The sequence below is a fragment of the Trachemys scripta genome, chromosome 3, assembly GCF_013100865.1.
Source record: "Trachemys scripta elegans isolate TJP31775 chromosome 3, CAS_Tse_1.0, whole genome shotgun sequence".
NCBI lineage: Eukaryota > Metazoa > Chordata > Testudines > Emydidae > Trachemys > Trachemys scripta.
Genome location: NC_048300.1, coordinates 59088686 through 59112677, shown reverse-complemented (window position 1 = coordinate 59112677; position 23992 = coordinate 59088686).

Sequence of the window (23992 nt, the reverse complement as noted above, 5' to 3'; positions counted from 1 at the left end):
TGCCCTGCATAAGCTTTATGCAGGGTAAAACGGATTTATCTGGGTTTAGACCCCACTGGGAGTTGGGCATCTGAGTGCTAAAGACAAGCGCACTACTGTGAGCTGTTTTCGGGTAAACTTGCAGCTTTGGGACAGGTGATTCAGACCCTGGGTCTGTGTCTGGAGCCAGACAGGAGTGTCTGGCTCAGCAAGACGGGGTGCTGGAGTCCTGAGCTGGCAGGGAAAACAGAAGCAGGGGTAGTCTTTGCACATCGGGTGACAGCTCCCAAGGGGGTTTCTGTGATCCAACCCGTCACAGGGGCCTCCACGTGAGGTACCTCATCCTTAATCTCTCTTGGTCCCCACAAAAACGAGTAGAGCTGGGCCACTTTGTTTCACTCCATGTCGGCAATTAGTCACCGAAAGTGGGCAGCATAGGAGAAGACTGATCCCTGCCCCTGCTGGAGTTTGCACAGGACTGTCTCCATCAAGCAGGCATGATGGGGATCATCAACATGGAAGAAAATGCCTAGAGGAAGGCATCCCAATTAGATAGTGTCGGACTCACTCATTCAAGAGGGGGCAAGGCCCACTCCAATAGCCCATCAGGAGGCTAATTACAAGTCCTATTTTTGCTTGGTCAGTGAGGTAGGACTAGGGGTAGAGCAAAACAGCAGGCAGCATTGGTTAATAACCCCCTGAATTTTTGGCAGTCCCCATTAAAACTTTTGCGGGGGGATGGGGACTGAGGGTTCTCAGTCCAGGTACACGCAGTGCACGCCCATAGTGCAGCATTCTCATCCTGCAGCCGGGCCGCCTGCTCTCACAGCATCTGGCTAGGTGCAGCGTGCTGTGCCAGTTGGGCCCGCAGTGCCACATTTTCATCATGGAGCTGGGTGGATTGCTTGCACAGAGCTTGGTTCTCTGTTGTGATCTGCAGTACTTGGGCTCGAAGCACGGGAAGCTCTTCCTGGAAGTGGCCAAGCTGTTCAGGCATCTCCAGTACCCTCTGGGGCATGCCGGACAGGAATGGCCTACTGCTCCAGGGTCTCACAGGGTAGGCCTTCACCACAAGTTAGGGTGGTCCAGGCAAACTGTCCTGACAAGGGCAGTCACGACTTAGGGTCAGAGCAGGGTCAAACCTGAGACTGACAGTAGTGGAGGAGTTTGTAGTCAAGTTCCAGGCCAGGGTTGATACCAAAGATCAGAGTCCAACTCAAGTTTCAGGATCCAGGTTAGGAGCCAAGGTCCAAATCAAGCCAAGGTTAAAGCCAGGAGTTCAAGAGCAGGAATGATCATGACAACTACGGGAGATCCACACTGTTAACTGGACACTTCCTGGAACACCTATTGGGTTTATATAGTGCAGGAAGCCAATCAGGAGCCATGAGACTGCTGCCTGTCAGACCCCCTGAGGTGGAATTTCCCATGATGTGTGTCCACGGCAGGTTGTGTGTAGTGCAGTGTAAGCTAGTTACAATTATTGCTGGGTAGCAGCATAGAGGTGTTTGATGCCTAGCAGTTCTGCAGGCTTGGGTTTGTAGACCCACTGGGCCCTACAATCAACAAAGATATCCACCACTGGGACTACCTCCCTCCCCTCGTGCTTTTCATATGAGAGGTGCCACAGTCCTCCACTGACTTTTCTTGCCATTCTAGCTACAGTCATGAGGAAGGCTAGATCTCATATAGGGAGATGTGGGAAGAACAGTCACCCCAAGTTGACTAAGTTGTACAATGCAGTCTGAACTCAAAGCATTAGGCTCCTTCTCCAGGGAGAACCTTCTACATATTTAGAGCACCCAGGAAGCAGCCCCTATAATAAAGGAGCCTGCCTTCAGGTGTTTCAGACTGGGGACTTGTTTCTCTAATTACTTCCCAGTGCAGAATTGAAGCTGCTAACGCTCTGGCAAGGGCCTCATGAGGTGATACGATGAGTGGGACCTGTGAATTACAAGAGCTACCAGCAAGGCAAATGGAAACTCCAACAAATTTACTACATGAATCTTTTAAAGCCATGGAAGGCTCAAGACAGCTTGTTTATAGCCCCCTACCTGCTGGAGCCCAAATGCCACCAGCACCTCGAAGCCTGGTTTAGCCTTATCTAAAGATATTGATTACTTTAACTAATTACCCACACACACACACAATTTACATCTGCTTTAATCTGTGAGAGTTCACCACCTCCCTAGATTGACTACAGTAGAGAGGTTAGCAATAGATGGGGAACCCTACCGTGTATGTCTGAGACTACACAGTGCTTTTTTTGTAAAAATTACATTTTTTTAACCAACCAAACAGTACATGCCCTGCAATCTGGTCAAGGAGAGAGAGAACAATACGGGAACATCAAGCACTTGCATTACTCACACCATCCCTTGCAGAAAACCTGAAGTGTTAATTGTCATTCTCACCAATCGTCACCACCACCGATCATCATCCTGGTGTCTCTCCAAGGCACGCAGGCAGTGATACAGCTTTTATAATGTGTTATGCTGATGCCCACTGGGATTTATACATATATGAAGGTTTTAACCCATTTTCCTTATTTGAACTTCCATAGCCCACTATTTTTGGGGTGCCCATTCCATACGCTAACTTGTAAATATTAATGAATGTCAGAGGAACTGATATCACCTTATCAGCATAGTAACAGGTGGTTACCTTACGGAAGGCTCTAACATTTCACCCCGGCTATCAAAGGTCATCTTGTGGTGTCTACTGATCTCTCATAGACATTATTATCCAAACTCAGCAGTTATTTTCAAATCATCAGCATATCGCAAAAATAGACACAAGTTCAGCAGGTTTATTATTAATCTACTTATGCTAATTAATCCTAAAGCCTAATTTGGCTAAGCCAATAAGTTTCTTGTATTTCAGCTTTAAACCTTAAACTATCTTTTACCTATTAGGTGTTAGTCTCTTATATTTCTTAAAAGCTTATATTTCCAGCTCTTAAATTAATTTATTGTATTAGTTACAAGCTACACTGGGATGGTCAAAATCAGGAGCAACCTCACTCCAGAACAAAAGGCCCAGGCCCAGGAGTTGATCACTGCCTTCTCTACAGTGTTTTCTACGCAACCTGGATGAACCCATCTAATTTCCAATCAGATGTAAACAGAACCCAGACACTGCATTAGAGAAAATTCACAATTACTTCACCAGAGGATGAGAGAAATCATGAAGCAAGAGCTTCAGGCACTTCTAGAGCTGGGATTAATCAAGAAGTCGTTTAGTGACTGGAGAAGCCCAATAGTGCTGGTCCCTAAGCCTGATGGAATCACCTGTTTTTGCATTGACTTCAGGAAGGCCAAACCCATATTGAAATTTGATCCATACCCTATGACATGCATTGATGAATTACTCAACTGGCTAGGTGATGCGGAGTACAGTACCACCCTAGATCTGACCACAGGATTTTGGCAGATCCCCCTCACACCTAAGTCCTGAGAGAAAATAGCTTTTGCCACTCCTTTTACTCTTTTTCAGTTCCAGACTATGCCATTTGGATTACATGGGGTCCCAGCCATGTTACAGTGACTGATGGATCAGGTCCTCCAGCCCCATAATAGCTATGCCGCCGCATACCAGAAGATGTAATATATAGTTGAATTTGGAAAGACCACCTAAAACATGTAGTTGCTGTACTCAAATCCCTTAAGATGGCTGGAATGACAGCAAACCCCACTAAATGCCATCTGGGCAAAAACAAGATGACTTACCTCAGGTACATCCTGATGAAAGCCAAGGTGTGACCCTTGGTGGATAAGGTGCAGGCCCTCCAGACATGTCCCACACCAATCTCAAAGAAATAGGTATGAAATGTTTTAGGACTAGCCAGATACTACCAACATTTTACTCCCAACTTGGACCACTGTGGCCAGGGCCAGCTTTAGGCCAATTCCACCAATTCCCCCGAATCGAGCCCCGCGCCTAAGAGGGCCCTGCACACAGTGGCAGGGCTGCCGGGGAGTGGGGGGGAGGGGGAGAAGTGGCCGAGAATCCCTTCCCTGGCTAGAGGCTCCTTTTTAATTTTTACTCACCCGGTGGCGCTCCTGGTCTTCAGCAGCACTTCGGCAGCAGGTCCTTCAGTGCTGCTGAAGACCCGGAGTGAGTGAAGGACCCACCGCCGAAGACTAGGAGCGCCACCCACTGAGTACAAGCCTCACGTGTTTTTTTACGTGGGTTTTTTTTTAAGTCATCCCTGCCGGGGCCCTGTCAAAACTGTTCGAATCGGGCCCCGCACTTCCTAAAGCCGGCCCTGACTGTGGCCCCTCTGACAGTTCTCCTTAGAAATAATAGCCCAAAGAAGATTGAGTCAACCAAGTCTTGTGAAGAGGCCTTTCAAACTCTTAAGGTTAATCTCTGCCAAGAACCTGTTTTATATAGCCCTGACTTCAGCCAAGGACTTCCTGCTACAGACTGATGTCTCCAGTTTGGGATTAGGGGCCATTTTATCCCAGTTGGTGGAAGGCAAAGAACACCCCATTCTCTACCTTAGTAGAAAATTATTCCCAAGGGAGAAGACCTACTCCACAATTGAAAAAGAGGCATTGGCAGTGAAGTGGGCAATGGACTCACTCTGATATTACCTTCTGGGGAATCATTTCACTTCAGTCACCCACCGGGCCCTGCTACGTTGGCTTCATGCCATGAAGGACACAACCCCCAAATTATGAGGTGATACCTGTCCCTCCAGCCCTTCTCCTTTCGTGTCCAACACTAGGCCAAAAGAGCCCACCTGGATGGAGACTTTTTTCTCAGGATGGGGGAGAACAGGCAGGGGAGAGATGTACCCCAAATGAGGTTGGTGGGAGGATGTGTGATGGGTCAGAGAGGTCCCATACCGGCAGAGAAGGAGTTAAGGAGAGCCTTTGCATCCAGCTAGCTCTGACCCACTATTCCTGCGGCAATGCCAAGCCTGGAGGAGGAATAAAAGGAGAGAACGTAGCTGAGTTTTGGGCTGACTGGCCAGGAAGGAGGACAGAGCTCTGCCTCTCTTCCTGAAGGGAGCTTCACCTGCAGAAGTAAGGAGAAAGGCCTGCAAGCTGGAGCAGCCTCTGGGGAGGAACTGATAGACCACCAAGGAGCGAGCCATACTTGAATCAGAGACTGTTTAGAACCAAGCCCGAAGGAAAGGGCAGGGACACCCCCACCCTCCAGAAGACTGGGGGATGGCCCAGTGTTGAGTTACCTTTGTTTTTTGTTGTAGAATATTTTGAGGCTGAGTTGCTCATCCTCACTTAGAAGGGGGATAAGACTGAAGGGACAATTAGCTTGTGAGCTCAAGCCCACCTCAGTGGACACCAAAGATAGACTTCTTCCCACCCTCAACCCTTCCAGGAAGACCCATGGCCACACTGGGGCACCCAGAAAGTCCACCAGAGGGTGTGGCTTCATCCGCACCACTTCACTCCCCTTTCTGCTGAACCATGCATCAGTCCCAGTGCCATCCCAGAAATAATCCCTTGGCACCCTATTCGGCTGCTTACTTAGCCTACACTTCAGGCTACTGTTTCCTGTGAGAGTTCATCTCTGCTGCAGCTTCTAGGGAAAGACTTTATAAATCTAGTACTTAAAATACACTTTAGGAGTAAAAATGGGCCCAGTTCATTCCTGATACGATTCCATGACCTTAGTGCAGTTACAAAGAATTTAGCACAACAATTTGAATTTTTGACTCTAAAGAATGTCAGGTGGTTTAAATCCAGAATGTAACTCTCAATAAATCAATATAATCTGGTGGGGAAGTGGCTGCCCCCATCTAAACACAATTGTTTTTGTTTTAAAATTCATCCTTCTAACACAGTAACATTTTTAGAAGACAGACCAGTAGTCACGGTTTATGTAGAACCTAGACAAAAACAGTGGCCCCAATTCACAGGTAAAGGTGAGCTTGGCTTGACTCCAGACCCAAGTGGGGGGAGAGAAAAGTGACTTTATACCATCTTTGCATTCACTCAGGGGCTGGCAGGGAGCTGGTTTGTAGAAAAGTGTGTCTTTGTAGGAAGGATCCTAGAGGAATTTCTCCTTCATAAATACCCCTTCCCCAAAATACATATTAGTGACCCAATGATGCATGGTGCTGAGCACTACCTGTATGGTGCTGAATACCTCCCGTTTCCATGGAAATCAATGGGAGCTGAGGGTTCTCTGTAGCTGGCAGGATGAGGCCCTAGGACATTGCCGAGTCAGGAATCAAAATATGATTTTAAAAATATACAAATGTCACAGATTTTTTAAAAAGTAAATTCCAGTTAGTAATTATATTCTCCAGAGTATGCTTTAGCCTGAATAATTACTGAGATGAGAAGATCAGCATCCCTTCAAACCCGAGACAGAGGGAGACTCCAGTCTGACCCACCCTAGTATCAGTTTATGAGGCAGGGCCACTACAAGAACAGCTACAAGAACTTCACCCTTTAACATTAAATGCCAGAAATGAGCCAATATATCAAAGCAGGTGAAACATCAGGATGAAATGGCCCAAATGGCGTAATTAACCCCCGAAGAAACAATTCCATGTGTTGAGTATTCCATAAGTGCTGCCTTTCCCCCCACCCTCCCACAATGGTCTCTCATTATGTTATCTCATGCATTATTAGTGACATTGGACCTTTATCTATGGCTCCTCTCCCTGTCACAGTCCCTGCACATCACACATTGATATTGTCCTTTGCTTCTAGCTTTCATAAAGGATGACATTTTTGACATCCACCCTCAGAGCAAGGGGGGGAAGCAGCAGTAGCAGCTATTCCAGGATGAAATACACAGGCCCAGCTAGTTAGCAATCCAAAGCGCTAGCGGACAGGTGACATCTCCTGTCGATTTCTGCATCAGACGGAAGGGAAGTGAGCCTGAGTGGCAGTGAGAGACTCCCTGGCAGCATGTGTCACCTGGTGAGGAGGCGATTAAGAGTTTGCAGGCACCTTCAAAGTTTTCCAGAGCTTGTTTCATTCTTTTTAGGTCTGATTGTATTTTTTGGTATTTGAATTACAGGGCTCCCTGGGGCTTCCCTGCAGGAACTAGGTGCTCAGGCTGTGAAACTGCTCTCTCCTGTGGAACAAAGCCCTAGAGCGGTTAGACAAACTGCACAGCGCAGGATGGAGACCTGAGAAGGAGAGATCTCATCTTCGAGAGTATCTGATAGACGTGTTCTTTTGGATACCGTCAACCGCCACATCTAGATCTGGTAAGTCTCACTATGGACATAGGTGGATTCTGCCTTTCCCACATTTTTCTGGTGAAAATCAGAAAATACCCAGTAATGCACTAAAGAATACTGTGGTTCCCTGGGGGGGCGGCGGGGGGGGGGGGAAGGGTTGGGGAAAAAAGCAGATGCCTAGGAACAAATAGCGGAAACTCTAGCGCTTGAATTCTATAACATTATTGGGCAGTACCAGATGGTACTAGGTGGTTCATCAGGTAGAGAGATTCAAGCAAGTGTCTCTATGACGACATCATTTTCCTAGGTACAGTTGCTGCCTACCAGTTATTCACAAATAAAGCAACCATTAAATAACACCAAAACTTTATAAGGTCCTGCCTCAGTTTTGACACAATCCTTCCTGTGGCAAACTCCTACTGGAGCAAGATGTATCATAACTGGGAAAGGAGCACAGGGTTAGTCTGCTTCTCAGTAATAGGAAATTGTACATTAATGCTAAATAGAGCACAATGTGTTTCTTTTAAAGCTTTACTCAGTCTCCATCCCTTAACCTCCATTAAGGTGCAAATGCATGAAAAGGTGGTTGCAAAAATTTTCCAAGCTAGACGAAGTAAAGCAGGTGCAAGTAACAGAGTAAATTAAATCCTTGTGGCTCAGAAAGAAACCCACACTGATACATCCACTCAATCTGCTGTGCATCCCGCTGTTCTGAGAAAACGGCTCTGAGGGATGACATAGCTGGGAGTGAGGGTGAATCAAAGCTGAAGTCAGGTGTGCTGGATTTCTGGATCCAGAAGATCTGGGTCAAGAAAGGCAATAGCCTTCCAGAGGACAGGGAGAGAATGGTGTCTTCCCAAACTAGTCCTCTACTGCAGTATCTTTTACTGACATTCCCCTAAAACCAGTATGCTGGAGCAGTGAAATTTACTGACACTCACTCCCATAGGTAGCCCAGCAGGCAGGGCTGGCTCTGGCTTTTTTGCCGCCCCAAGCAAAAAAAAAAAAAAAAAACCAGAACGGCAAAGCAGAAAAAAAAAAACCTGCGGGGTGGCTGGAGCCAGGGTGCAGGGGGACTCCCAGCGCTGCAGACGTGCCCTGGCTAGCAGGGGGAGAGAGAGAGAAGGGGAGCGGCCAGGGCTTCAGCGGGGCGCTTGCCACGCAGCCCCGACCACCCCACCGCCTGCCGGGAGGGCTCTGCGCCGCTCCGGTTGGCGGGGAGGGAAGGACGCGGGCTGCCCTGCCGGGCTTGCTACAAACCTGGCACCGGCTGGGGCAGACGGAGTGCACAGCCCGCTCCCAGCAGGGTGCGCCCCTCCTCTGCGCCGCCGCCCCCTACAGGGCGGCCAGATCAGCAAACAAAACAAAACAAACAAACAAAAAAAGCGGCCGTGCCGCCCTAGGATTGGACGGAATGCCGCCCTGTAGAATCTGCCACCCCAAGCACGAGCTTGCTCGGCTGGTGCCTGGAGCCGGCCCTGCCAGCAGGGTAGTAGTATGTTGAGATCTCTCTAACTAGTTTAGTGGCACAGCTATGTATATGTACACACACAGAAATTTTGCCCTTGCAGTCAGGGAAAGACAATTAGGTCAGATTCTTATTTCATTTATACTAACGTAAACCTGGAGTAACTACACTGAATTCAGCAGAATTACTGTAGATTTATAGTGGTGCACAGTTCCCACTGATTCAATGGAATTACTGCAGATTTATGTTGGTGTCACAAATTGTGTTAATTTCCTCTAGAAAAAGAAAATTAAAGATGATTAGAATCCAGAATATTCCTCTCCTCCCCAGACATGCAGAAGAGCTACAGAGCAAGTATGATTTTAACTGTGAAGGTTAAACAAAAAAATGCTCCCTTCGTTATCATTCTAAATGAAACATAACCTCCTTCCCCTCACTGAACTGACTCATATTGAGTTACCCAATTATATCTTACATTTCCATACCACCTTTTATTTCAAAGGAGCCAGTGGGGACTCTAATCCAGAATTTTAGGTGGAGGAGCACTGTACCTCACTTTGGCTGCACCTGTGCTCATTAATTAAGGGCACTTTTTGGTTTTGAAAGCAGCCCTCAGTGCTCTCTGTAGCTGCTGCTGCTTTGGAGCCCTCTACTGGAATGTATGCATGTGCACAACTCAGTTAGGGGCACGGGAACAGCTGCTGAAGCAAAGATCCTTCAATCAAGTGGAAAAGGCATTTTACTCACTGCGTGAGATGTCCAACACTGGAGTAAAGGTCCATTCATTTCATTCCAATACTGTTTCCCCAGGTTTCTGAGTTGGGCAGTGCCCCAGCTCTCCCAACAGCAGAATTGCCACTAGAAGGATCACAAAGCAATTTACAAACAGCACCCTATACACAAGAATCGTTTCACCACCACCTCACCTTTGTGGTGAAATATGGTAGCTCTCTATCAATGCACAGCACTACTAGCCAGCCATTTAGTAGAGCAATGGAAGGACACCATATCCAGTTGAAACTGTGACAGAATTTTAAGTAGAACGGATATAATTGTGCAGATTGAGATTTATCCAGGTTAACATTGCTGTTGTGGGGTGACCATATAACTCACAATTGTTGGGGCAAAACTCCAAGCAATGGATAAATGGCCAACCTAGGCAAATGAAATCAGAAATACTGTACTGAGAAAACTGCTCTGAGAAATGACCCAGTAGCGGGTGAGAGTGAATCAAAGTTAGACCTTTTCACCATTCTCAGTTTATGCTGTACATATCTACCATGTAGAGGAAAATGTTCCCTTTACAGCAGCTGGCTCTCTGCTGCCTCCATTTCAGTGAAAATATCAGCCAACAGAATTAAGTGTGTAACTTCTAGGGAGTAATGGAATTGGAGTTACTCGTCAATTCCTGTACCTTAGTGGGAGAGAACATAGACTCCCAAAGGCCTGTGATGGGGTGTACAAACCTGAGCCGGGTACGAAGAAGTCTTGCTGTGAGAAAGAAGACTACCTGCTGAACCCAGCTAGGGCTGAAGATTTAATTGTCTTTTCTTTTGCTATTTTATATTGGATTTGGAGACTTTTGAGGAAATGAATGGTAGGAAGGGACCAAGGCAGGTGGCTCTGGGGCACTCCAAAGCACCTGACACTGTGGTCTGTCATAGGGCCCTGGGTCTGAGTCCAGTGGTGTGGGAGGGCCTGGGCTCCCATACGAACTGCCCTTGTTGCAGGAGAGGCATAAGCCTCATTTCCACCCCACTTTGCTCTCTGGTAAGGAAAGGGTAAGGATGGTGAAAACCCTGTGGTAGCAATAAGCCACGTACAAGGGCTATGAACTGGACTTAAATAAATTAATGGAAATATCCTGTCTCCTAGAACTGGAAGGGACCTTGAAAGGTCATTGAGTCCAGCCCCCTGCCTTCACTAGCAGGAGCAAGTACTGATTTTGCCCCAGATCCCTAAGGGGCCCTCTCAAGGATTGAACTCACAACCCTGGGTTTAGTAGGCCAATGCTCAAATGACTGAGCTATCCCTCCCCCCCTTAAGGCACTTACTGCTGAGAGGCAAGGGACTGGAAACAGGTGTGCTAACCCGTAAGTCACCTGGCCCTCTGAGGACTTTACTACAGGGCCAAAATAATCTCTCGTGTAATCTAACTGACTTCAAGGGATTTACAACTAGATGTAAGTTTAGCCAGTAGTGTAAGTAATATAAACCTACTGTTCTGATACTTGTGATGTCAGAAACTTCCTACAATCAATCACACATTGAGGGGAAAACTAGATTTCCTGGACACCATCCCCCTCCCCCCCAATTTCTGCTTTCCATTTCCAACCAGGCATCCACCAGCACTGGGGGGCTTGCAGGGCAGAGCCGTCACTGTCCGGGGGGGTCAGCAGAAGCAGCTGAGTACCAGGGCTCTCCATGGAGGGACCATCCAGCTGGGCAGCACACTGGAACCAGGCAGGGCCATTTGAGCAGGGAGTGGCAGCAGGTGGGGCAGGGCTGTTGCTGGTGCCCAGCAGCGGGGAGCTGGGTGGGGAAGGGTGGGAACCAGCAAATCCCATCCCCAGCTTCCCCAAACCAACCATGAGTGCCAGGCTCTGCAGGGGCTTCAGCAGCAGTGGAGCACGGCCAGAGGTGTCTGAGCAGGGAAAGGCGCCCCCAGCAGAAGGAGCAACCCGGCAAGTGGCTGCTGCCTCAAGCACAAAGCCTAAGGGATGGAACAGCCCTGTGCTCCTGAGGGCAGGACCCGGGGGAGCAGGACGGCGGGGGAGGAAGAGGGCTCTAAGCCCCTGCCTCAGGGGAACGCTGCAGAGCCTACAAGTTTGGAGCTTCCCCCAGCTCCACTCCAGCGCTTATCTGAGGGGCGGAGACCGGAGAGTGCTCCCCGCTGTCAGCACTGTGTGGGGCTCCAGGAGGCTTTGGCACATGCAAGGCTCTGCTCTGCTTTTGCAGCATCCCGTGCGGTAGAGTTTGGGGTTTTCCTGGGGTACTGGCCTGGCCAAGGAAGAAGGGGCTTGCCAGACAGGATGCAGATGAGCTGAGTACTCCCCCCAGGGGTTGGTTCTCTGCACAGTGCTGGGACAGGATGCACCCTGCTAGAGGTTTATGGAGGAGTAGCAGGGCTGGGGGTCAAAGCAGGAAGGGGACAGTGAGAAGGAGAGCTGGAGAAGGATGCAATGAGGAGGGGAGCATGCAAAGAACTGATGGGTGGGTACCAAAGGCAACATGAGGAGTGGTCAGATGCCCTCTCCCACTATCAACAGTTACCCATTGTCTCCGCTGGCACGTTTTGTCTGATTTAAGTTTCATATGAAACAAAGTAATTAGATATGTTGCATGGAACTGCAGAGAGCAGAAGAGAATGCCGAAGGGTGTCACTTCTTTCTCGGGGCAGAAATATAGTGTTTATTTTCTCTTTGCATGCATGAGCTCTCATTTAGTTTCAGTTCTCAGCTGCCATCAGAGCTCAGAGGAAGATGCATATCATTTTAGGAGGATCCTGGTAGATGGCACCAGCAGAGAGCCATTTCACACACAGCAGTTTCACATTTCAGAGCAGCAAATAACTTTAAATTATTTCTGAAGCAATTCAGTTTGAATCAATGGAAATAAGTTAACAGCTGCAAAGATGAGCGAGCTGGTATCAGTGGGAGCAAGCATTGTTTAGTGGGTAGAGCACAAGCATGACACCAGTCCTATCACTAACTTGCTGGAGATAATGATATCTCCCTGTGATGGGTGATATAGACTCTTAAATGGCCTCATGACCTTCATACACCACTGTCCCAGTTTCCTTTATAAAGGGAGGTGGCACCAGCTAGCCTTGATAGGGTGATGTCAGGAGAAGCTAGACCCAGTGAAGTCCTTGCATAGCTCAGGGAAGTTGAGGGAGAACACCTGAATCCCTGTGGGAGCCTGACTCACTATAATAAAGGCAGCTGGCCTGCATTAGTGGCAGGTGGGCTTATAGGGATGGGGGCCATCTCCAAGGGAAGAAGGCTGCCAGCCAGAACCTCTCTCTGTTTATTTAGGAAGCTCTGGAAATGTACTGGGGCAGGTCAGCCTAGGAATCTGGCTTACCCTGTAGCAGTGTGCAAATTGCAAAAAAAAATAAGCAAGGGGGCTGTAGCAGGGTGGTCACCCTGCTCGTGCCCTGAGGGGTTAAAGCAGCCCTGGAGAGGGCTGTGGCAGAGAAATGCTAGGCTGATTGGGGGAAGCAGCCACAGGTTGGGCCATGCCCTAATCAGGCCATGGCTGGCCCTATAAGAGGGCTGAGGGCCAGAGACTAGGAGACACTTTCTTTAGCTCCCTAGAGAGAGAAGGGCCTGGCTACCTGGGAAGCTGAGGTGGGTACCTAGGGTGCAGCAGTGCTGGGGAAGGGCAGAGGGAGCTGGGGAGCGCCAGCCTAGCAAAGCCCCAGGCTGCAGGCTGAGTTAAGGAGCCACAAAAGGGTACTAGGGCTGCAGAGGGGCAACCCAGGAATAGGCAGAGGCAGCTGGTCCAACCCCCTTTGCTGATGACGAGTGGTTTACAGACTGTTGTCTGCCTCAGGGAGTGGGGGCTAAATGGAGACTGGCAATAGCCACTAAGGCAAGGTGGGGATAGGGGGCTGGAGTGAGGGGGTACTGTGGTGGGCAGAACCCCCGGGCAAAGGGCATCGGGGTCTGGGAAGGATATGGGGCCAGCAGCAGGTGAGATACTGGCCAGCAGAGGGCACTCTGGGCTGGAAAGAGCTAATTCCCTGGATGACCAGCAGGAGGCACTGTGCTGGTGAGTCATTGCCCTGCTACAGGGACTCACACCAGCACTGCACCCCCACCTTGCCCATGATCCTCTGCTGCTGTATTGCATATCTCCCTCCATCCCAGTTCCCCTACTTCTGGGTTTAAAAAAAAAAGTGTGTGAGCCTATGGGGGAGACTGAGGAGAGAGCCACAAGGCAGAGCATAGGCTATGGTGTGGGTGTCTTGGAGGTCCCTTCCATGCCTGGAGGCAAAGTATGAGTTGAGGGGAAGGGGTGTCCTGGGCCAAGGAGCACCAGCATGAGAAGCTGAGCTCTCTTCTGTCTCTCTTTCCCCTACCTCTACTTAGCAGAGGCTCCTTATTGAGTGGTGGTGGTACGTGCTCTAGCTCCCCTTGCCAGTCACAATGGTAAAGAAGCTGCCCCAGTTAAGGCTCTGGCATGCATTTGGTCTTAGGCAACTGTTCTGAGTTTTGGCACTGCTGGCTACCAGTGGCACCAACAGACAGGGAGAGAAGGGGGCAATATGATGATCAGCTCCTGAGAGGTCAGTGTGCACAGTCCCACTTCTAGCCCCACACTGAAGGTTGTTTTGTTTGTTGCATATGTAACCCACACACCTCCTGGGTGTGGTGCTCTGCCCCATCTAGTGGCACCGAGACCACCTAGAGAGAGAAATGAATGCGTCTGCTCTACAGCCTTAGCTAACAGTCATATGGCTTTTAGCTCATGCAGTCAGGAGTGGTGCCAGGGTTTTTGGTGCCTTAGGCGGGGGTCCTTCCACGCTCCTGGTCGTCAGCAGCAATCCTGTGGCGGGGGGGGTCCTTCCACGCTCCTAGTCTTCGGGGCACTTCGGCGGCGGGTCCTGGAGCGAGTGAAGGACCCGCCGCCGAAGACCCGGAGCACGAAAGGACCCCCCGCCGCTGAATTGCCACCCCCCCAAATCTTGGTGCCCTAGGCAACCGCCTAGGTCGCCTACATGGAAGCGCCGGCCCTGCATGCAGTAGAGGCTCGTGCACTAAGCAGGTTCGATCCAACCTGCTGATGACCAAGGTCTGTTGGCATTACACATAGATTTGGGTTGGTTTGGAGATGGGTGTTGGAGTCAGAGTACAGGGCCTTTGTTTTGATATCTAAAGCTAGTGAGTCCCCTGGGAGGAGGTGGTTTTTCTTTTGTTTAATCGGTCACTCACTCATCTGGCAACAGGTGTACATGAGACACTGGAAAGTTTAACTGTTCATTGGGCTGGCAGTCTGAAACCAACTAACTCGTGCTAGAATAGATGGCTGGATTCAAAATACCGGGATGCCTTGCAACCACAAGTTTGAACCCAGCAGGACCATTATTCTCAGATAGCTAAACTGAGTTCAATGCATCTGTCTATGAGCCTCTTGGGGAAGATCTTTAAAATGTGTGGATTTCCTGGATAGAATAGATCCTATAGCCCTTCTTATATAAAAGCTGGGGTTTCCCAAGTTTCCTTAAGGAATGGTCTCTGTAGCTGTGCTCCAGATATTTCATTGGTAGCTATCCTGGTTGGGGTTGAGGTTCAGGGGTAGACTCAGAAATGTAATGCGTAAGATACAATCACACACACACACACACACACACACAGTCTTTTACTAAGTAGGTAGCAGCACAGTCTTACCTGCTCTGGCTTCAGCTAGCCACTGCCTCATTTTCCCTTCACTCAGGTTGGCTCTCCTGACCTTCCCAAAGAGTCGTCATTGCTATGGCCAAATGTCATTCCAGGCACAGTTTTACACTTGAAGAAGAAAACATCAAACAAGAGCAGTTCTTCTGCCTACTCTGGGCTAGAGCTGCCAGAGTCTTTCCCATGTGTCTGTCTCAGTGCTGAAAGGGCAGCATGATACCCTTCAATCCTCCTGATTCAGGTCCTACTGCAGGAGCCCCTCTCGCTCCTGCAGCTCCTCTCCCCCGAGCTCTCTTTAAACACCTGACCCCTTTCCAGCTGATGTAGGACTAGGGCAGGCTGGCCCCAGGCCTCCTAGCTCTGACAGGGGCAGGCTCCTGTATTACACTTCCATTTACTGTGATAGGAGTTTCCCTAAATTGGGACCTCAGGATTTGGCCCTCCTTTGTGAAGTGCTTTGGGATGAAAGGTGTCAAATAGAAGATTACTATGTAATAATTTGTTGCATGGTCAAGAACAGTACATTAGTAAAGTTACCCTGAAGATTCAGCACAGCTTGCATGCTTGTCCAACCCAATATGCATGTTATTGAGAAGAGACTTGTGCCGAGTGAGATTGGGCTAGTCTTTTTTCCCCCTGATTAGATGTATAAGAATTTTTTAAAAAAATATCTGGATTAAATGTGACCATTATGACCCTTCCAGGCGAGATACCAAAATCTGTGCAGTTTCCTGGAGGCTGATTACTACAGTGTAGTCCTCCTCCGATTGTACAGTCAGCATTACTTCAAGCCTATGACATTTGTAATGGGAGACAAATACAGTACCATTAATTTAATTTTATTTACATTTCTGAGTCATTTAGGTGGCATAAATTGAACAGAAGTTGATTGAAACTGTCCTGCAGGACTGACTTTAAGCACATACAGATGCAGAGTGCTTTATAAATAATGGCAGCATTTAGTACACAGAAGACACCCACTTGGACTGAAGGATTTGCAGGAGTTATTAGCAGATGAAGGAAAATAAGCATTGCTAAGAATAGAGCTATGCTGAACTCTTCTGCTATGGAAACCAGTTTTAGTTGCAGGCTTGTTTAGTAGACACCCCACTGCAGAGTGCATTGACCCTTTATATACACCTCTACATAGTTCTGTCTGCTGACTATATATGGCAGGTGTATGAAGCAGTAAAATACAGGCTGCTGGGGCCTACATGTGAAACGTAAACACTACACCAACAGAAGGGATTCTTCCGTAGTTAATCTACCTCCCTGAGAGGAAATAGAAGAATTCTTCCATCTACACTGAGGAATAGCTCAGCTTAACTACACTACTCAGAGGACTTTTCACCTCCCTGAGCAATGTAGTTAAGCTGACTTAATTTTCTAGTGTAGACCAGGCCTAACATAGGCATAGTGGTAGCATAATGACATCAACACTCTGGTAAGCTATTCGAGAGACCCTAGTGTAAGAGGAAAGATGGGTCTGTCCCAAATCTGTGAGTGGTAGAATACCCTCTTTAGGCTTCATAGGGAGCACATACATGTGATTCCAAGTATCCCCCGACCCTAGAGGGTGCTGCAGGGCACCTGTTCCGCAGGCTGGTGCTCAACCCTCCAGCTGAGGCCTCTTGACTGTCTCTTCCCTGCTTAGGGTCCACAGTGAAACCACAAAAACAGCCCACAGTGAAGGTGGGAGAGTGAGGAAGAAGAGAAGAGCAGCTAGTCCGAGAGAGAGAGGGGAGGAGTTGATGGAGACAGCACCAATTCTGGGCCCCGGGAGGAATCAGGAAGGCATAAGGGGGAGCATAACGGAAGATAGGAACAGGCACAGGTCAGGACTAGAGGGACTAGAGACTAGATTACTAGATTGCACTGTTGCCAGGCGACGGCAGGTGTATGTAATTGGAGACTCTTTACTGAGGAGATTGGACAGGCCTGTGACCAGGGCGGACCCGGAGAACAGAAGGGTGTGCTGTCTACCGGGCGCAAAGATACGCGATGTGGACCTGCGGTTGAAAAGGATCCTAAAAGGAGCAGGTAAGAACCCCTTGATAATCCTTCATGTAGGAACGAATGACACGGCTAGGTTCTCGTTAGAGAGAATCAAGGGAGATTATGCTAGGCTGGGGAAGACGCTCAAGGAGATAGAGGCTCAGATTATCTTTAGTGGGATTCTGCCCGTTCCGAGGGAAGGGCAGCAAAGGGCTGATAGGATTGTGAGAATAAATAGTTGGCTAAGAGAGTGGTGCTATAAGGAGGGCTTTGGGATGTATGGCCACTGGGAGGCTTTCGGGGACAGGCACCTGTTCTCGCGGGATGGGCTTCACCTGAGTAGGGAAGGAAATAGACTTCTGGGAGGGAGGCTGGCTCATCTTATCAAAAGAGCTTTAAACTAGGAAGTTTGGGGAGAAGGTTGGGAGATGCACAGTTAATCTCCACGCCAGATTCCAGTATGGAAAAGGTGAGTAAAATGAGAGGAGACATAGCCGGGGAGATGAGATTGGACATAGGAAGGACAGGGGGGACGGACGCAAGGAGGCCCGCAACTTATAGTGCTACGAATGGGAGACAGGCTAAACGACATACATTAGGGTGTTTATACACCAATGCCAGAAGCCTAGGTAATAAAATGGAGGAATTGGAGCTCTTGGTCCGAGAGCTGAAACCAGATATCGTAGGAATAACAGAAACGTGGTGGAATGGCAGTCACGACTGGAACACAGGTATGGAGGGGTATGCGCTGTTTAGGAAAGACAGGAACAAAGGTAAAGGTGGGGGGGTGGCATTGTATGTCAATAGTGAAATAAGCTGTAAAGAAATAATAGTTGATGGATTAGATAACACAGAGTCCGTCTGGGCAATACTCACACTGGGTAATAGGACTACTAGAGCCTCTCCGGGGATAGTGCTCGGAGTGTGCTATAGACCGCCGGGATCGACCCAGGATATGGACAAGGAACTATTTAATGTGTTTAGAGAAGTAATTACTAATAGAAACTGTGTAATTATGGGGGACTTTAACTTCCCAGATATAGATTGGGGCACAAACGCTAGTAGTAATAATAGGGCTCAGATGTTCCTAGATGTGCTTGCTGATCAATTCCTTCATCAAGTGGTAGCTGAACCGACGAGGGGGGAGGCCATTTTAGATTTGATTCTGGTAAGTAGTGAGGACCTCGTTGAGGAAGTGGTAGTGGGGGACAATTTGGGCTCCAGTGATCATGAGCTAATTCGGTTTAAAATACATGGGAGGAGTAACAGAATTAAGTCAAAGACTAGGGTTTATAATTTTAAAAAGGCCAATTTTAATAAATTAAGGGGACTGGTAAGGGAAGTGGATTGGGCAAACGTATTAATGGATCTAAAGGCAGAAGAAGCCTGGGATTACTTCAAGTTAAAGATGCATGAGTTGTCGGAGGCCTGCATTCCAAAAAAGGGAAAAAGATTACAAAGCAGGAGATTTAGACCGAGCTGGATGAGCGACCGACTCAAAGGGGCGATTAGGAAAAAACAGAAAGCGTACAAAGAGTGGAAGAGGGGAGGGATTAGTAAAGAAACTTACCTTAGCGAAGTCAGAGAATGTAGAGATAGAGTGAGAAAGGCCAAAGGCCGTGTAGAGTTGGACCTAGCGAGGGGAATTAAAAGCAATAGTAAGAGGTTTTACAGCCATATAAATAGGAAGAAAGAAGAAGTGGGACCGCTGAAAACTATTGCCGGAGAGGAGATTAAAGACAATCTAGGCATGGCGCAATATCTCAATGAATATTTTGCATCGGTGTTTAATGAGGCCAATGAAGGTATTAGGGATACTAGCACCACTACAGAGGGGCATTCAGGATGGGGGATTACCGTATCCGAGGTAGAAACAAAACTTGAATGCCTTAATGGGGCTAAGTCGGGAGGACCGGACGATCTTCATCCGAGAATATTGAAGGAATTGGCGCGGGAAATAGCAGGCCCATTAGCGATAATATTTAATGAATCTGTAAACTCGGGGGTGGTCCCATTAGACTGGAGAATAGCTAATGTGGTTCCTATTTTCAAGAAAGGGAAAAAAAGTGATCCGGGTAACTACAGGCCTGTTAGTTTAACATCTGTAGTGTGCAAGGTGTTAGAGAAAATTCTGAAAGAGAAACTAGTTGAGGACCTGGAGGTTAGTGGCAATTGCGATAAATTACAACATGGTTTTACGAAGGGCAGATCGTGCCAAACGAATCTGATCTCCTTCTTTGAGAAAGTAACGGATTTATTAGATAAGGGAAATGCGGTGGACCTAATATACCTGGATTTCAGTAAAGCGTTTGATACTGTACCCCATGAGGAATTATTGGTTAAACTGAAAAACATGGGGATCGATATGAAAATCCAGAGGTGGATAAGGAATTGGTTAATGGGGAGAATGCAGCGGGTCGTATTAAAGGGTGAACTGTCGGGTTGGAGGGAGGTTACTAGTGGAGTGCCTCAAGGTTCGGTTTTGGGACCCATTTTATTTAATCTATTTATAACTGACCTCGGAACCGATTGCAGGAGTGGGCTGATAAAGTTTGCGGATGATACGAAGGTGGGAGGCGTTGTAAATTCGGAGGAGGATAGGGATATCCTGCAGGGAGACTTGAACGAGCTTGTGAATTGGAGTATCAGGAATAGGATGAAATTTAATAGTAAAAAGTGTAAGGTGATGCATTTGGGGATGACTAATAAAAATTTTAGTTACAAGATGGGGACGCATTGGTTAGAAGTAACGGAAGAGGAGAAGGACCTAGGGGTCCTAGTAGACCGCAGGATGACTATGAGTTGACAATGCGACATGGCGGTGAAAAAAGCCAATGCTGTCTTGGGATGCATTAGGCGAGGTATATCTAGTAGGGATAAGGAGGTCCTGCTTCCGTTGTACAAGGCGCTGGTGAGACCTCATTTGGAGTACTGTGTGCAGTTCTGGTCTCCCATGTTTAAAAAAGATGAACTCAAACTGGAACGGGTGCAGAGAAGGGCCACTAGGATGATCAGAGGAATGGAAAACCTGTCGTATGAAAAGAGACTAGAGGAGCTTGGGTTGTTTAGTCTGACAAAGCGAAGGCTGAGGGGGGATATGATTGCTATCTTTAAATATATTAGAGGGATTAATACGAGGGAGGGAGAAGAATTATTCCAGCTTAGTACTAATGTGGATACGAGAACGAATGGATATAAACTGGCCGTGGGGAGGTTCAGGCTTGAAATTAGACGAAGGTTTTTGACCGTCAGAGGGGTGAAATATTGGAACGGCCTTCCGAGGGAAACGGTGGGGGCGACGGACCTGTCTGGTTTTAAGATTAAGTTAGATAAATTTATGGAGGGAATGGTTTAATGGTAAAACATAGTAGTCAAGGAAAACCAAGAAATGGTAGGTAAATTGTATAATGGCTGACAGGGGTCAGGCTGGAGACTCTTGCCTATATGCTCGGGGTCTTACTGATCGCCATATTTGGGGTCGGGAAGGAATTTTCCTCCAGGGCAGATTGGCTGAGCCTCTGGAGGTTTTTCGCCTTCCTCCGCAGCATAGGGCAGGGATCTCTAGCAGGAGGGTTTCTGCCGATTGAAGTCACCTAAAACAGGATTGGGGACTTCAACAGCAGAGTCCAGGGAAGGGGTAGGGACGGTTTTATGGCCTGCAGCATGCAGGGGGTCAGACCAGATGATCATAATGGTCCCTTCTGACCTTAAAGTCTATGAGTCAGCAAACTGGGCTAAAACAAAAGAAAGAGAGAAAAATCTGCAAGCAGCAGCTCCCTCCAGGAAATACGCCTCTCTTACTTCAGAGGGGCCCTAGGAGTATCATTGCCCACTTCAGAGTCCACTGCAAGTCTGGGTCCTTTTCCCTGCCCCCCTCTTCAACTCGGGGGTTCTGTGCGTTTCTTTTGTGAGGGTAGGGGCTCTGCAGACTATCAGTCCCTTCTTCAGAGCTGGGGAGCTCACTTTGTCCCCTTCCCAGGGTTGCCCTATTTAAGTGGAGTTCCCTGCTTGTAACACCTCTTCCAATCCTGGCATGATTTGCGGGTTAGGGGCACAGCTACTGCAGCCCAAAAGCACTCCTTAACCCCATCTATGCTAATGCGGGGGTTTATGTACCCTGACACAGGGACATTTATATTACCATAGCACCTATAACTGGGGCCAGGACCTCACTAGGCACTGTACAGACACAGAACAAAAAGATTGCCTTTACCCCAGGGAGGTTACAATCTAAGTATAAGACAAGAGACACCAGGCAGACCAGCAGGGGAATACAGGGAAACAATGCTGGTCAGCAAGATAGGTAATGGTCTCAGCTCACCATCAGCGTAGAGCTCTGAGGAGGGTTTTGAAGGAGAATAATGAAGTAGCTTTTCAGATGTTTATAGAGAGCTACTCCCAAGTGCAGGGCGGTGAAGGAGAAAACAAACGTGCTTATTTGAAAATGTAATAAGTGGTTGATGGAGGCTGGCAGCCTGGGCCAATCAGAGGCAGGAGTTGACACCTCATTAATGAATGAGAGATGATAGGTAGGTGGGTGTGATTGATTATACAAGCAGCATACTGGACAACATGGTGTTAATGAGCTAATGGAGGCTCAGGTGGCTCTTCCCTATCGCACCTGGCAGGATTGAGGGAGAAGTTTAAGAAGGCGAAACCAGCTCAGTTGATGGGAGTAAAGAATGTAATTTTTGTCTTTATGGAGAGCAGGTACATGTAAATAACAGTTTTAAGTTGATGGGTTTAGTGTTGGATAATAAACTAACTTGGAAGAGCCATATAGAAACTATTAAAAACAAGTGTAAAAGCACAAATAATCTGCAAAAGAATTGTTGTGATTAACTAGGGAACAGATAAGAAAATGCTGGTAACACTGGTCTACAATTTTTGAGAAGTCGTCTGCTTCAGAGATAAAATGTGCTATTATGTATTTTGATGTGCTGAATTCAAATATGACAATTAAAACAACTGATTGGCTACTGTTCCTAAGATATTGAAGTTTTTACATTTTATATCTATGTATATTGTGTAGATAGAGTTTTAATCATGAATTGTAAACCTAGGTCTTTTCATGTGTTTATGGTTGCTTTACATGATAATATTTCACCTGTCCTGTTTATGTAACACTTTAAAAATCAGCAAAAGGGTTATATAAATAAAACTTATTTTGAAACAAAAGGCAAAAAACTATTATGTACATAGTTTAGTCCTATTCAGTGTCTACTCGGCGCTTCTTGACTTGTCTCTTGTATTCATTAAATGGAGCATCTCTTGTCACTGTCCAGCAATAGTCTGCAAGTATTGATGGGCTCCATTTGCCCTGATAGCGTTTCTCCATTGTTGCAATGTCCTGGTGAAATCCCTCGCTGTGCTTGTCGCTCACTGCTCTGCAGTTCGGTGGAAAAACATCTAGATGAGAGTGCAAAAAATGTATCTTTGCAACCAAGGCTTTTGTATGCCTTGAGGAGGTTTTCCACCAACAACCTGTAGTTGTCTGCCTTGTTGTTTCCGAGACAATTTATTGCCACTAACTGGAAGGCTTTCCATGCCGTCTTTTCCTTGCCACGCAGTGCAAATGCATCATCTCGAAGAAGTTCACAAATCTGAGGACCAACAAAGACACCTTCCTTTATCTTAGCTTCACTTAACCTTGGAAATTTTCCACGGAGGTACTTGAAAGCTGCTTGTGTTTTGTCAATGGCCTTGACAAAGTTCTTCATCAGACCCAGCTTGATGTGTAAGGGTGGTAACAAAATCTTCCTTGATTCAACAAGTGGTGGATGCTGAACACTTTTCCTCCCAGGCTCCAATGACTGTTGGAGTGGCCAATCTTTCTTGATGTAGTGGGAATCTCTTGCACGACTATCCCATTCGCAGAGAAAACAGCAGTACTTTGTGTATCCAGTCTGCAGACCAAGCAAGAGAGCAACAACCTTCAAATCACCACAAAGCTGCCACTGATGTTGGTCATAGTTTATGCACCTCAAAAGTTGTTTCATGTTGTCATAGGTTTCCTTCATATGGACTGCATGACCAACTGGAATTGATGGCAAAACATTGCCATTATGCAGTAAAACAGCTTTAAGACTCGTCTTCGATGAATCAATGAACAGTCTCCACTCATCTGGATCGTGAACGATGTTGAGGGCTGCCATCACACCATCAATGTTGTTGCAGGCTACAAGATCACCTTCCATGAAGAAGAATGGGACAAGATCCTTTTGACGGTCATGGAACATGGAAACCCTAACATCACCTGCCAGGAGATTCCACTGCTGTAGTCTGGAGCCCAACAGCTCTGCCTTACTCTTGGGTAGTTCCAAATCCCTGACAAGGTCATTCAGTTCACCTTGTGTTATGAGGTGTGGTTCAGAGGAGGAGGATGGGAGAAAATTAGGGTCCTGTGACATTGATGGTTCAAGACCAGAAGTTTCATCCTCTTCCTCGTCTGACTCAAGTGAGAATGATTCTGGTGCATCAGGAACCGGCAGTCCTTCTCCGTGGGGTACTGGTTGTATAGCTGATGGAATGTTTGGATAATGCACAGTCCACTTTTTCTTCTTTGACACACCTTTCCCAACTGGAGGCACAATGCAGAAGTAACAATTGCTGGTATGATCTGTTGGCTCTCTCCAAATCATTGGCACTGCAAAAGGCATAGATTTCCTTTTCCTGTTCAACCACTGGCGAAGATTTGTTGCACAAGTGTTGCAGCATATGTGTGGGGCCCTCCTCTTGTCCTGATCTCCAATTTTGCAGCCAAAATAAAGGTGATAGGCTTTCTTAACCATAGTGGCTATACTGCGCTTTTGTGATGCAAAAGTCACTTCACCACAAACATAGCAGAAGTTATCTGCACTGTTCACACAAGTACGAGGCATCTCTGCTCACTTTGGCTAAACAGAAATGTATCCCTTTGCAAAATCAAACACTGACAAACAAGAGAGCACGACACTGTATGATTTCTAGAGCTGATAT